Here is a 12,828-nt window from a genome sequence, read left to right on the forward strand (position 1 = left end):
CTTCACCCTCAGATCTGTTGCCAGACCACTGTGACTGTAGCAGTTTATTTCCAAATTTCTGTGTTGAATCAATTTCCCCCTGTTGCGAGCCAGAAACAGTTTTGTGCCGGGGGAACTTCAACTCATTTAATTTGTTGCCAATTAACAAACTTTTAATCACTGATTCTGGTATTGAAACTAACAAACAAATACACGCTTAGAGACACACATCTCAGCTCCCCTCCAGATGCCTCTCCTCCCTGCTCTGTGGCCTCCAGTCCTGTCGCTGCACATGGCACCCAGTCCCTTTGGTGAGGCAACGGGCCTCACCAAATAGCAGGAGGTGAGGCTCTGAAGCTAGTGCGTTGGGCAGGACCCAGAAGACCTGTGTCTCATTTCTGCAGCTGGGAAGTTCTCTGCACTGTTTCTTTCTGTGCTGCTGTCTCTTACCTGTAAGCCACGAAAAATGGCAGTGACCTGCTTTGGGTAGTACTGTGAAACTGATTGCCGAGCAGCAGTCCAAGAGGACATGGTGTTACTGATGTAACTGAAGCCTTGGAGTCTGTCAGCCTTGTGGGAGCAGTAGGTGTTTGAAGAAGCAAGGAGATAGAACAATTACATAAGGATATATTTTATTACCTTTGCATTTAGTTGGTTCCTGTCCCATCCGTAGCCCTAAGGAAAGCAATAGTAATCAAGTGGCACAAGATACAAACCCGTATCGTGTGGTGGTGTGTTCTTCCCCTTCAGAAACAATGAATTTACGAATGTTGTGTTGTGACATCCCTCTGGATTACTGCAGCTTGATAACTGATGTTAGAGTATGACATGTCAGTTTTCAAGGTCCTTCTCATGACAGGTCACCAGCTGCCGGAGCTTCACTATCAACTGGATCTCAGTTAAAAAATCTTTAAAGAAAAGGGGGTCAGTATTTTTAGCCCAGGTCATTTCAGTGGTCTGGTCTACAGGGAAGTTTCACAAACTGAGAAGAATAACAGATTACAGTGCCAAGATGGAGACAGGGAGGTTGCAAGAGAGCAAGAAATCATTAAGGCACCTTCACTGCCAGAGTTATTACATTGTACAGTTACACCTGGAGTATCTCATAATCTTTGTCATATACACTGAGGTTTGGAAATTCCTTTCTTCTTTTGCAGATGAGGAAACTGAAGCCCAGAGAAACTAAATGAGTTCTCTGTGGTCACATCAGAAATATGACTGTAGTTGTTTAGGAAATGCTGTGAATGGAGGATTTAATGCAAAATCCAAAGTCAGTGCTCTAACCAGGCCATCTCACTTCTAATATAGCCCAAAGGTTCCAGCTGGGATGTTTAATTGTTGTTGATTATCATTTTACCTTTATCAATGAATAACTTCTACAGAGGAACCAAACAATGCAACATGTGTTGACCATAAGGTTCATACTGCTATTTGGCATAAACAGAAGATGAGAACTAAACTCTGGGCAGCTGGTGTCCTCTTTTTGAAAATGTAGGCTCAGCATACAGCCAAATATACTGTGAGTCAATGCAGATTTGCACATTTGCTACAAAAATTAAAAAGCTGGTGGAGTAACGCTAAAACTCCTTCATCACTGATGTAGAATCCGTGGCACCTCGTCTGGCGATCAGCCTCTACATGTTAGCCCTTCATTCCCTAGGAAAAAGTTGGCAGATGTTGCATCAGTCTCTGTATGAAGGGCTCCTGTTTCCTGAAGGTTCGTTTGAGGCAGCCATTCATGATCCTCACTGCAGAATATTCATGATCCCTTCTGTGTTCCCATTCCGGCCTCTACTTTCAGTTGCTGCGGATGGCAATTTCCTTGTGCCAGCTTTGGCATGCACCTGCAGGCTTCCCAAAGCTGTTACTCCTTCTCTGTTTGTTTACAACTCAGCCTAGTACTTAGTGTTTTCCTCACTTGTGTTTAGTACTCGGACAACTCACCCTCAAAACTGCCCAAATACGCTATTTCTCACCAACGTTGGTGGATGAAAAAAAACCCCAGGAATTAATTAATTTCAGTGTACACAGGGTACAAAAACTTTATTGGAAAATACATAAAAAGTAGACCACTTAATTTTTATTTAACTTTTCTAAATAAATTTACAGTTCATCTTGAATAATTAACTTTAAGTCACTACTTTTTAAAAAATCAAGAATAAAGATATGGAATGAAGTTGCAGCTCAGGTTTTTCTTCCCACTACACTGTCACGGAAAAACCTAAGCTATTTCTGGCTGTTCTTATTTTTAGATTGTTCTTCATATACCATCTACCGTCATTGAAATTAATGAGAAAATAAAAGGAGTGACCTTTGGCTGAGCACATACAGTTTATGCATGAGCTAAACAGCAGGATCCTTTTTCATTCTTCTTTTTCCCACATTCTCTTTCTCCCTGCTCTCCCCCATCCAAATATAATTTGTAAAGCCTTTAGAGCCTTTCATCCTATGTGTTTCCACTGTGTTCCTTTAGATGAGTCTCAGGTCCATGATTCACATCTATTCTCTCGTGCTGAAAGGTCAGCGGCACCCTTGTTTTATGAGTATAATGCACCATTCTCTTGAACTTCAGAATCGTTTCCAAAACTCCCAGGCAAAATTCATACAGCTCAGGGTGCAGATAAATGTCAGCAATACTATAAAGAGCACTCTCAGAACACAAATACAAGCCTGGACATTCAAAGTTAAGTTTTTTAAAAAAAAACCTGCATTTACTGAAGATCTGAATAGTTTTGAAGACACGATTCCACATGAAATGTTAATTCTGAACCTGTGGCCTCACCGTAACGTTGAATATCTAATTCATGCCCAGCTTTCTGCAGCAGGTGGACGAGTCCATTCAACAGATACTCATTCCACGAAGCCACTGCAACTGAATAGAGTAGTAGAACCTTCTAATAGTAGAACCTTGCCCAGCAAGGTTCGCTTGGGCACCACCGTCACAGAGAACTGCGTGCTATCACGCCGAGGTGGTTCTCTGCCAGCCCACCTGCCTGCCATGAGGAAATGGTGCCAGCTCTGCCTGGTTTGGAGGGTGGGTCGGATACATTCTCATTATAAATCTCACCTTGAATTATTTTCCATGCTGCAGTTTGGGAAGCCTTGGTTGAAAATAATAAGGACCGAGTGCTGCCTCCAAACTGTGTTTGAAGGTGTTAAGAGGTTATTTTTCTGGCTGAGGGTAGGAGTTCAAGTAGAGGTGCATTATGACCAAGAGAGTCTCCTCTGCGTTAGCAGGAAAAGAGGTATGCAATGATTTTGAGAGGAAATACTATGATTTTCCAGTACTTGTGGCTCGCATTGCTAACACAAATGAGAACTGGTATGTGTTTGGGTTAAGGGAAATGCTGATGACGGTGTACGACACCGATACTGATAGTAAATCCAGATTACAGTTGTTTATGGAAAACTTGCTCTGATTCTTTTTAGTTCCAAGTGTGCGGTTGTACCTCCACATTCTAGTGTTTAAGTGGATAGTGATTTATTGCCCCTTTAGCTTTGTGTTAACAACCCTGACTATGTATTTTCTTTGGAGCTTTTAGGTAGTATTTTAAAACATTGATTACTGAAAAATTTGCGGTAAGTTTTCTGGTTGTTTGCCAAGAGTATTCACAGATAGGAAGATTCATACGCTAGCAATGATTTATGTTGCCTGTTTCATTTTGCTTAGTGGGAAGCTCTCGAACAGGTCTTTACATGAGGACTAGTGGTGTCACTGCGTGTCTCAGGCAGTTATTTGTACGTGGCAAGAGGGGCACGCATAAATTATGAACCCGCTGCAGAAGTAAATCACTGGAACCCGGGGGGCTGCTCTCCGTCCCACACAACTCTTCCCGCCCGGCACCCAGGAAGCACACGACACGCGTTGTTGCTGCCGGAGCCGCGCTTCGGGCAGCTCACCCACCCCGCTCCCGAGGGTCCCGCGAGAGCGCCCCCTCCCCCGGCCGGTCGGTCCGTCCGTCCGTCCGTCCGCCCGCCCTAGGCCGCCGGCGCTCTCCGCCCCCCCCCCCCCCCGCCCCGCGCCCTCACCCGCGCCCTCACCCGCGCCGCGTCCCGCCGCCGTTGCTGCGGGCCGTGGGAGCGCGGCGCCGCCGTTGCTGTGGGCGGGGGCTGGTGCGGCCGTTACTGGGGCGGGCCAGGGGGGGCGCGCGCGCGTGCAGGGGAGGGGCGCGAGGCGTGTCCCCGCGAGCGGGCGACCGTGCTACAGCCGCGACCCACTGCCGGCCGCCGCGCCCCGCGGGTCCGCAGCCGCCTCCCCGCCCTCTGCCGCGGCGGCACGGCCTCGCTGCGGCCCGGCGGCTACCAGGTAAGGCGCCGCCGTGCCGTGCCCTCCCCTCCCCTCGGCGGCACCTGCGCGGGGCGGCGGGCCCGCGGGGGGGCGGAGGAGGGCCCGCCGGGAGTTTCCTGCCGAGGGGTGCCGGGGAGGGGGGACGGTTACTGTGGTGCCGCGCGGCACCCCGCCCACTCCTCTAACGCTTCGGGTCCCGGCGCCGAGACCCGGCTGCGGGCGGAGGCAGGCGGGCCCCTCCTGGCGGCACGGGGACTGCAGCCGGGCTCGGCCCCGGCCCCTCGGACCCCGCCCGGCGTGCGCCGGGACTGGCTCTGCGAGCGCCCGGGAGCCGCTCGCCGCGGCTCGCCCTCTCCCGCCGCTCCGCCAGCCCCCAGGCGCCGCCGGAGCCGAAACTGGGCAGTGCGGTGCTGTTCAAGGCTGTTCAGTAACAGCCTTGCTCATAAATGATTAACCGCACACCCGGGGAATAGGGAGCCGGGTCTTTCCGAGCGCAGCCGTTTATCCCCGGCTGTCTTCGCGGCCAGACGCGCTGAGCCAGCGGTACGTTTGTTCCTGAAATGCTGCCTTACGTTTTTGCATGGGCTGTGAAACGTTGCTGCGAGTGCTGACATACCACAAGGCAGGGCCGAAGGTTGCTGTGCCCTAGCTAATGTTTCTGCACAAATCCAGCCGTTTGAGGATTTGTTTTACCTGCACCAAGGTAAAAGACCGCTAAGGTGATAGGGCTTTTTTTTGTTTGGTGGTGTGTTTGGGTTTTTTTTAATGTTCATTGTCTTACTGCGCGTGAAAAATGCGATCATTAGGTGTGCAAGTCGTTGATAAGCAGTGGTAGTTGGCAATGTTTTATTCTCTATCAGAATGTAATGCTTCCTTTGAGCTGTAAATGAATAGCGTAAGCTTCTTTCTCAGCCTCATCGTCCTGAGATGTGAATCATTTGTACTACCAGATTTATTTTCTTTAGGAGAGCTAAGAGGCACCACAGAAAATCCATCCGTTTCATTCCAGGTCACATTCCCCTGGATTGATTTAGTTGATTCCAGCTTGAAAATGTGCAAATGCTTTATATGTTTCAAGGCAACTAGTGATCTTCCGTGGGAATTCTTTTCTGTTAACTTTTAAATTTGAATTACCAGTGTATGTATAAAGCATCTTTCTTCTGTTTCTTTGAGCTCCTGATGCAGTCATAAAATATTTTCTAAAATGTGGTGATTCAAGGAAGTTAAACTAAAAACTTTCTGAACAGAAAGTGGAAAAGACTGTTGCAAGCAGAATGTCAAGGTTGACCGGGAATGTATTTACACTGGCCATGAAAGAAATCCTGGGTGGTAACCTGTTGAATGCCACTAACTAGAGTCTTTAAGCTGCTGTGAGCGGGACACTGCGCCCTTGCCACAATTGTTTCCGTGAATGCAGTCAAACCATGTAAATGCAGAATGATTTCCAGGTCAGAACAGGTTGATGAATTCGGTGAGGCGCTATCACAGCCTGCTGGAGCTGAACACTGCTGCTAGGCTGTGAGTGTTCTCCCACTAATTGTGTTACAACAACTGAAGCAGTTTGTCCCTTTATGAGAACAGCAGGATCTGTTAAATGTAATGACGACGCCAATCAAGATAAGGCTTGTACTGTGTCAGGTGCTGTATAAACGTGTAAGGAGGTAAGGTCACAACTCTGGGAAATTTAATGTGTAGGAAAGTGTTATGATTAAGAAGTAGTAAATTAAGTACCCTTCAAAATGTTCTCAGGGTTATTCTTAAGTGAAGGGTCTATTTCCACAGTCCTTATGCCCAGGCAGATGCCTGAGAAGGAACATGTGCTTGAGAGTTATTGTTTTGTCTGACATATAGTAATGAGCCTAAAAATTGAACACAAGCATCTCACAAGTGCTTTCTGTGTTGAGGGAGGTTTGGTTCCAAAGCTAGATCAGTTTTTCTTATCTGATCTTTCTTGCTCAAAGAAACTGAAATGAGGCTATGTCAGGACACCTTCCTGCTGTCTCCCGAATTTTAAGGAAATATTTGTCCAGAACTGAAATCGGTTCGGGCCTATTTTTAAGAGAAGGCACAACAAGATTCCAATGGCCTGCAATGTGTTTTATATTTTCTTTGAGTTTTCTTCTAGCAATGGTGGAAGTACTAAAGCTGTGCCTATCAGCAGCTGTAGGCAACCTGTATTTGGTATTAATTCCCCCAGGCTGTTACATTTGTGTTCCTTTTCACCCACACACGTGTTGCCTCTATTATCATTCTAGGGACTGTATTTCCTACTATGTTTTCAGGACCCATGTCTTAGAGGTCTTTGGACACTGTTAAGTAATGCTAGTCATGCAGAAAAAGTTGTTTGAAAGCAACACTCCATAGCATTATTATATCAAAGAATTTGGCCCTGAACTTCACTGAGATTAGCAGGGGGCTGTGCAGTTCACATCTCTTTGCCCTGTTTGTTTCTGAGCATCTTGAGCTTCAAGAAGACGGTGCAGTGTTGTTTTGCCTCTACTTTGTATTTGCAAGATTCTCTTTACAGTCCTGAGGACTATAAGCTCGTGTTTTACAGAGTGTGAGATGATGGGGTGTCTAGTTACCTTGGGGGTATATTTGGCATGGCAGGACTTTTACTTCTGGTATATATCTGAAAGTGGCATCGTGGGTGATTCCCACAGCAAAGATTTTGGCCCTGGTAGTGCTGCAAAGACCAGCCCCTTGCCTGATGTAATTTGATAGGGCGGTCAGAAGAGCTAAATCCAGCTGGCACCTTGACCAATGGTGTGTGCAAAATGTATTGCTTAATTTCAGGAGGGGCTGTGGGAGCACAAGGAATATAAATTCGGGGATGCGGCAAGAAGCTGGAGAGTGAAAACTGACATTTTTTGACTGTTTAGTTTCACAGTACGTGGGTGGAACAGATGGGTGAAGAGGGCAAGTCTGACAGCTGTGACTTTTGTTTCTGAATAGAAGTGCAGTAATTCCCTAGTTCTGGATATGGATTAGAAAAAATCTGGTTTTGCTTATTAGCCCCCACTGTCTTTCCTGCTGAAAGTTTGTCCATGTGAAGCTTGTTTAGAAACTCTGTAATGAAATCATGTGTGCAAATCCCATTTTGGATGTGTGTGCATTTGCGTGTAAAACCTGAGAACTGAAAATTTGATTGGGGCAGGTGGAGAAGTTAAACATTTCTTACTTCTGAGAAGTTGTCAGCAGATGTAATCGACTCTTTTTTGTGAGAGGCTTCAAAAACAGACTTCAAAATTAGAGTCAAGTGCTGGTTTCTCAATATAAAAAATGTCTTTTTGTTGAATAGGCCACCATATACTTTATGGGTGATGGCAAATTTGCTCAATTACTAAAGTGGTTATTAAGCAACAGTGACAATGCTTTCACTTATTGTCCCAGTGCAATTATACTTTTACTAGATCTTGTACCAAAAAAGCTTCGGATGATTTTCTCTTTAGACCAGGCAAATAGTGTTACAGACCCTAATTAGGGTTTTGGAATAAAGTCAAAACGCTGCATGTGTTTTAAACTTCTCTTGTAAAACAACAATAATATAGAATGCCTGCCCATCTTTTTGTAATACAAAAGAGACTAATCTAAAAATATGCTCTGCATATACATAGTAGGAAAGGGTTGTGGCATAACATTTTCAAAGCCTGTTCTTTTCTTGGTTTGCTCTTAACTGAAGCTATACAGTTTCTTCAAAACCATGAGTTACAAATGTATCTGCAATACTTTATGACTCCTTGTCCTTTTCCTTCAGACAAAAGGCCCTTTCAATCCATTGTGGAACAGTCACCGATTTTCCTGTGGTCATTCAAGAAAAGGGTAGTGATTGGCCTTCATAATAGGCCTTTCAGTACTCTCTCTAGTGGTTTGCTGACTGAAAAAAATGCCTATGGCTGTGTACTGTGTTCAGTATTTAAATTACTGATGAATCTAATCTCCCAAGTGTTGAAAAGGTAAGAGTTCAAATGGCAAAGAAGCCTCACCTGTTTGTGAATACCAGTGTGCTGCTGCTCAGAGTTGGGGACAGATTTTGGCCTGTGTAAACTGGTACAGTTTTATATGATGTTCATTGACTGAAGGTCTGTTCTATTTCTTTTTTTTAAAAGTGGTAACTTAAACTTGGTGTTTCCATGAACTGTGCTTCTAAGAGGACTGATGCTGTTTTATGTTCTGAGTGGTGTTGAGCAGTGTTACCTGTTTGTGCTGTGCATGGCCAAGTGGACTGAGTATGATTTCTTGTGAGGTGACTATCCTCAAAATTTGTGGGCGTGTGTTGAGTTAGCATTAAAGAAGCTGCAACCACTGTTGTGTTGACAGCGCAGTCTCACTGAGTTTTTATCCTTTTGTGCTGGTAAGACCAACCTGCCTGGCAGCATTTCAAAATAAACACTCGACATTCAGGGCAGGTAGGCTGGTGTTTGTTGTCCCAACCTTATGCAAAATCCATGCAAGGATTTATGGTGTTTGACTGAATCTTACCTGGAACAGCACCAAAAGATAGCGTTTGTGCTATGAGACATTTCTGAATGATGGTAGCTCTTCAGGATCCTGGCTGATTTTGTGAGAGACCTGTGCAGAGCTTGCCCTGAAGGTTCAGCGCTGCGGTGTCTGCCTGAGTGCTCTCTGTGGCACGTGGCTTTTATTGCTGCTGAAGACTGATGCATGCTGACAGCTAATGGGGTGGCAGATCAGGACCTGAGGCTTTCTTACTGGTTTAGGTACAACTGCCAAGAAAGAGTATTTGGGCTTCAGATGACTCTAAGCTCAAGCATGTATGGTCGTTTCAGACTGAATTACTTCTTAGTAATATATAAAACCAGGTTTCAGTATGTACTGTCCTACACACGTCCAGTTTGTGGCTTCCACTTCTGCACTGCACTTAAACTGTCCACTTTTAGTATTTAAATTGCAGTGCTGTGTATGGTTCTCTGTGTAAAATTAAATGCAATAAAAGTTTTGCACATGCAGTCTGGGTGTGGTGGTACTTCTGGGTGGGAATATATTCAGAGACTGTGGTTTATATTAGCAGTGGAAAAACCTGCAAGTCCCAAGATGTCATCACTGTGGGACTTCTCCTTTCTGTGTTGATGGAGGGAATAATTAACTTGTGCAGTAATACTAGCCTGTGCAGAATTTGATTTAGTGATCTTTAGGACTCAGTCTGAATGAAATGTTGACTTTTTTGTAATTCTGTTTTCCAATAATAACTTAGTAGTGCTGGCTAGAAATTGTTTTGAGTTGGCTGGTTTGTTAAGCTGCTGGCATGAAGTTGTGCTTTGGTGTTAGGATTGGAGCTTGTGCTCCTTGCTCTGGGGTTGATGAGGAGAGGGATGGTGTGGAGATAGACTGCTTGCACAGCACTCGAATGGAGAGAGGCTTCCCCATCTGTTCCCGCAGCTTCTGAGGTTTCCCATGTACTGCAGCCACTTTGTTACTAGAGTGAAAGAAGGAAACCTACTTCTCATTAAAATTGTCAAAGAACTTGAGGGTTTCTTCCACCACAATAGCCAAATTACGCTGTGTACAAACACTGTGGAAGCCAGAAAGGATTGGATGATTCACCTGGCCAACAGAGAGGCAGCCAGATCTGAAACATAAGGCAAGAATGGCATAAAGGAGTCAAAAGACCAGGTGTACTATCACATGCACAGAGCTGTAGCGTGGGTAGGGCAAGAGGTGTATCTGCCAATGGTGCCCTGAAGAGGTCTGCAATGTGAGGCAAATACAGATGAACTAGAGCAGCTGCTGTGGCTGTGTTAGACTGCCCAGAGGCACACTGTAGTAGTGAAGAGAGCAGAAGATAGTGGTTGGAAGGAGCCCTGCTGAGGGAGGAAGTTCGGGGAAGATCCCAAGGGCTGGAAGGAACTCTGGCAGTCAGAGGGCAATAGGTTTTTGACCATGTCTGTTTAGATACTCGTGGGAATGGAAGCTTGTGAGGTGAGAGTGAAAGGGGGGAATTACAGGGAATACCTATTCTGTGTGATGGTAATACAAGATCAGGGCTTCCCTGGCCCTGATGGGGTTTTCCTCAGGTTTGGCCATTTGGTTAAGGATCTGATGGAAATGATGGGCTTTCAGCAGTTCATATGTTACTGATTTAGAGCCAGATTCTCTTGGTGCTTATGCTCACTGAAATCTGCAAGTACAGAGTTTGGCCCATTATCATTGCTTCCTTGTCACTCAGTAAAAACAGTTCTCCCTTTATTATCTGCTGCTAAAACCACACACCTGTCTTTAATATCTGTGCTCTTGTGCCTCCTTGACCTACATATGCTGATTCTTTACCAAATTGCTGGTGGATTGGAGGGCTTTGCAGAAGGTTAGAGAACATGGTTGGCATAGAATTGGTTGCAATAGCTGCACTGACTTTTTTTAATGTGGTAATTATTATTTTATCCTAAAAGAAGTAAAATAAATATCCAAACAGTGATGTGTTGGGGAAACCTTGAGCTGAGCAGACAATCAGCTTTACATCAGAAGAGCTCTGACTCTCTAGTGTTTATCTTTGTGTGGAAGAGGACTGTGGAAAATGTCATAATTTTTCTGGCACATGCTGAAGACAGGAAATCCTCAACATCAGTGAGACTGCACTTTTGTGATACTGGTATAAAATCAGTATCTTGCCTGATGATATGTTTAATATTTATATTAAATTCTCCTTTTTTGTTGTGTAGTTATTTTTTACATTAAGTTTACTGGACTTCTTGATTCAAGATGGTTCTAATGGTGTACTATTGGGTCTGCATCACAGCATGGCCTGTGACCTCACAATTTTTTCCTGTCATGAAAGACACAAGCCCTTCATGTGTCTGAAATAGGTGCAGTCTAGGTCCTCTGCAGCTTAGTTTCTGGGGAAGGGTTATTTCAAACTAAGATCCTGTCAGAGCTCTATACGTATTAGAAGTTTTGCAGCACTTTTGATGTGAGTAGGAGTTTGGCGCTCTGTCCTTAGCCATGAGACACACAGCTGTGGAGCAGGCTGCAGCAGTGTGCTGCCTTTCACTCCACTAGTCCTGTGTTTATGTAGTGCTCAGTCCTGAAACTTCTGGCAGTTCTGTGAGAGGGTTCACAGTCCACAGAGTGTTTTGGGATGAAGGCTACTCTATAATGTGAAGTGTTGTATTTTATTTTGTAGTAAAGAGAGTAAGCCTACAAAACCAAGGAAGTTCTGAAAAAGGGCAGGCATTTGGCAGTCTGGAAAGTCACTCTGCTGTTGCCTAATCTGGCAACAGATGGTCATGTATGTAAATTCATCCATTGCACTGCCATCACTTGACAAAGAACGATGGGTTCCCTTTCTCTATGCTAACTGGATGAGTTGAGGTTCCCATGTTGGCATTTTAGCACCTGATTCCCTTCCTTTAAGTTACAGTGTATCTGACCCTGATTATTTTGCACATTACCCTATAGATGAGGAAGGGTTGGAAACTTCTAATTGCCTTGCTAGGGTTGGATTTTCAGAGGTGTTGAGTGCAGAAAGTTTTAATTAGAAGTGTGTGCAGTCAGGTCCTCTGAAAATCAGGTTGTAGGTGAATGGTGGGTACCTTCCAAAGCATTTTAATGAGAATTGCCAAAGAGCAAAACCAGATTTATTAAGCTGTAACAAGGGGCTTGTTAAATGGAAGAGAGATCATCTTGCAGTTGCAAGGTCTATTAAACTGCAAAAAAGTTAGTCATTACCACTGTTGCATCATATTAAAGGAATGAATCAATGTAAATGCAATCATTAATTAAATGAATAGCACACCTTTAAACTATCATTCACTATTTTAAGTGAATAATATCTTCTTCCTTTTGGAGAGCAGCTCAGCCTGATATTAAAGATTCCTTTTTGGTAAATTAAAAAAGAAAAAAAAAAATCAAGATTACTGTTACTTATGACAAAAACCAGACATTTTGTGTCATGGTATAGTGCTCATTCTTGGCTGAACTCAGCCTGCCAGGCTCTGCATCCTTAGTGAGCTGCCTGTGAAGTTGGAGCCCAACTCTTCAGAAGTGGTTTAATAGAGGGAAATGGTCAAACAGCATTGTAGCAAGGACTGTTTTCTGCAGTGCCAAAAGACCTGGGCAACGAGAATTCATTTTGAAATCTTGGGCTGTAAGGTAGGGGTGTGATGAAGGTGCTTCGCCATACATGTATGGGACCGAGGCTCTTGCAGAGCTGCGTTTTTCCTGCAGGCCTTATGGCAGGCATGGGGAACCGCTGGAACTGGCACCAGCTGGTAGCTGGGGTGGTTTGGGATGACTTGCTGAGTGCGTGGGTTTTGTTGGATTTTTTTTCTTTAAACAAATTTGGTAGGCTTTGCCTTTTGCTAGTTTAGGATTTTTCTGGGAGGGACCTCAGGGGCTGTTATGTACTACATTTTTGGACATTTTCAGGTTGCAGTACTGGCCACAGAAAAGAGCTTTGAAGGAATCTGCTGTTAATTGAAATGGAAAATATAGGGATACACTATATAGTCTCTTGACCAGCAGATGGACTCCTTAAGAGACAGGCCATAAATTATTAACCCTCCATGTTAATACAAGTGTAGAAAGGTACCTGTTCATGATTAAAG

General features: G+C 44.7%; 1 protein-coding gene across 8 annotated transcripts in view; it reads left to right on the top strand.

The window, feature by feature from the left end:
• The window catches only part of SPATS2L (spermatogenesis associated serine rich 2 like), a 152,036-nt gene that overhangs the window by 59,159 nt on the left and 80,049 nt on the right, over positions 1 to 12,828 (top strand). For 4 of the 8 annotated variants that reach the window (XM_076342319.1, XM_076342328.1, XM_076342327.1 and 1 more), the window contains exon 1: positions 4,221 to 4,285. The exons of 2 other annotated variants lie outside the window; for them this stretch is intronic. The gene's annotated coding sequence lies outside the window, so the exon portion shown is untranslated. Of the gene's footprint in view, positions 1 to 4,220; positions 4,286 to 4,739; positions 4,811 to 4,859; positions 4,971 to 12,828 lie in introns of those variants that run through there. 2 more of the 8 variants (XM_076342323.1, XM_076342324.1) reach the window with 2 other exon arrangements.

Source organism: Aptenodytes patagonicus, chromosome 6, assembly GCF_965638725.1.
Source record: "Aptenodytes patagonicus chromosome 6, bAptPat1.pri.cur, whole genome shotgun sequence".
NCBI classification, from domain to species: Eukaryota; Metazoa; Chordata; class Aves; order Sphenisciformes; family Spheniscidae; genus Aptenodytes; species Aptenodytes patagonicus.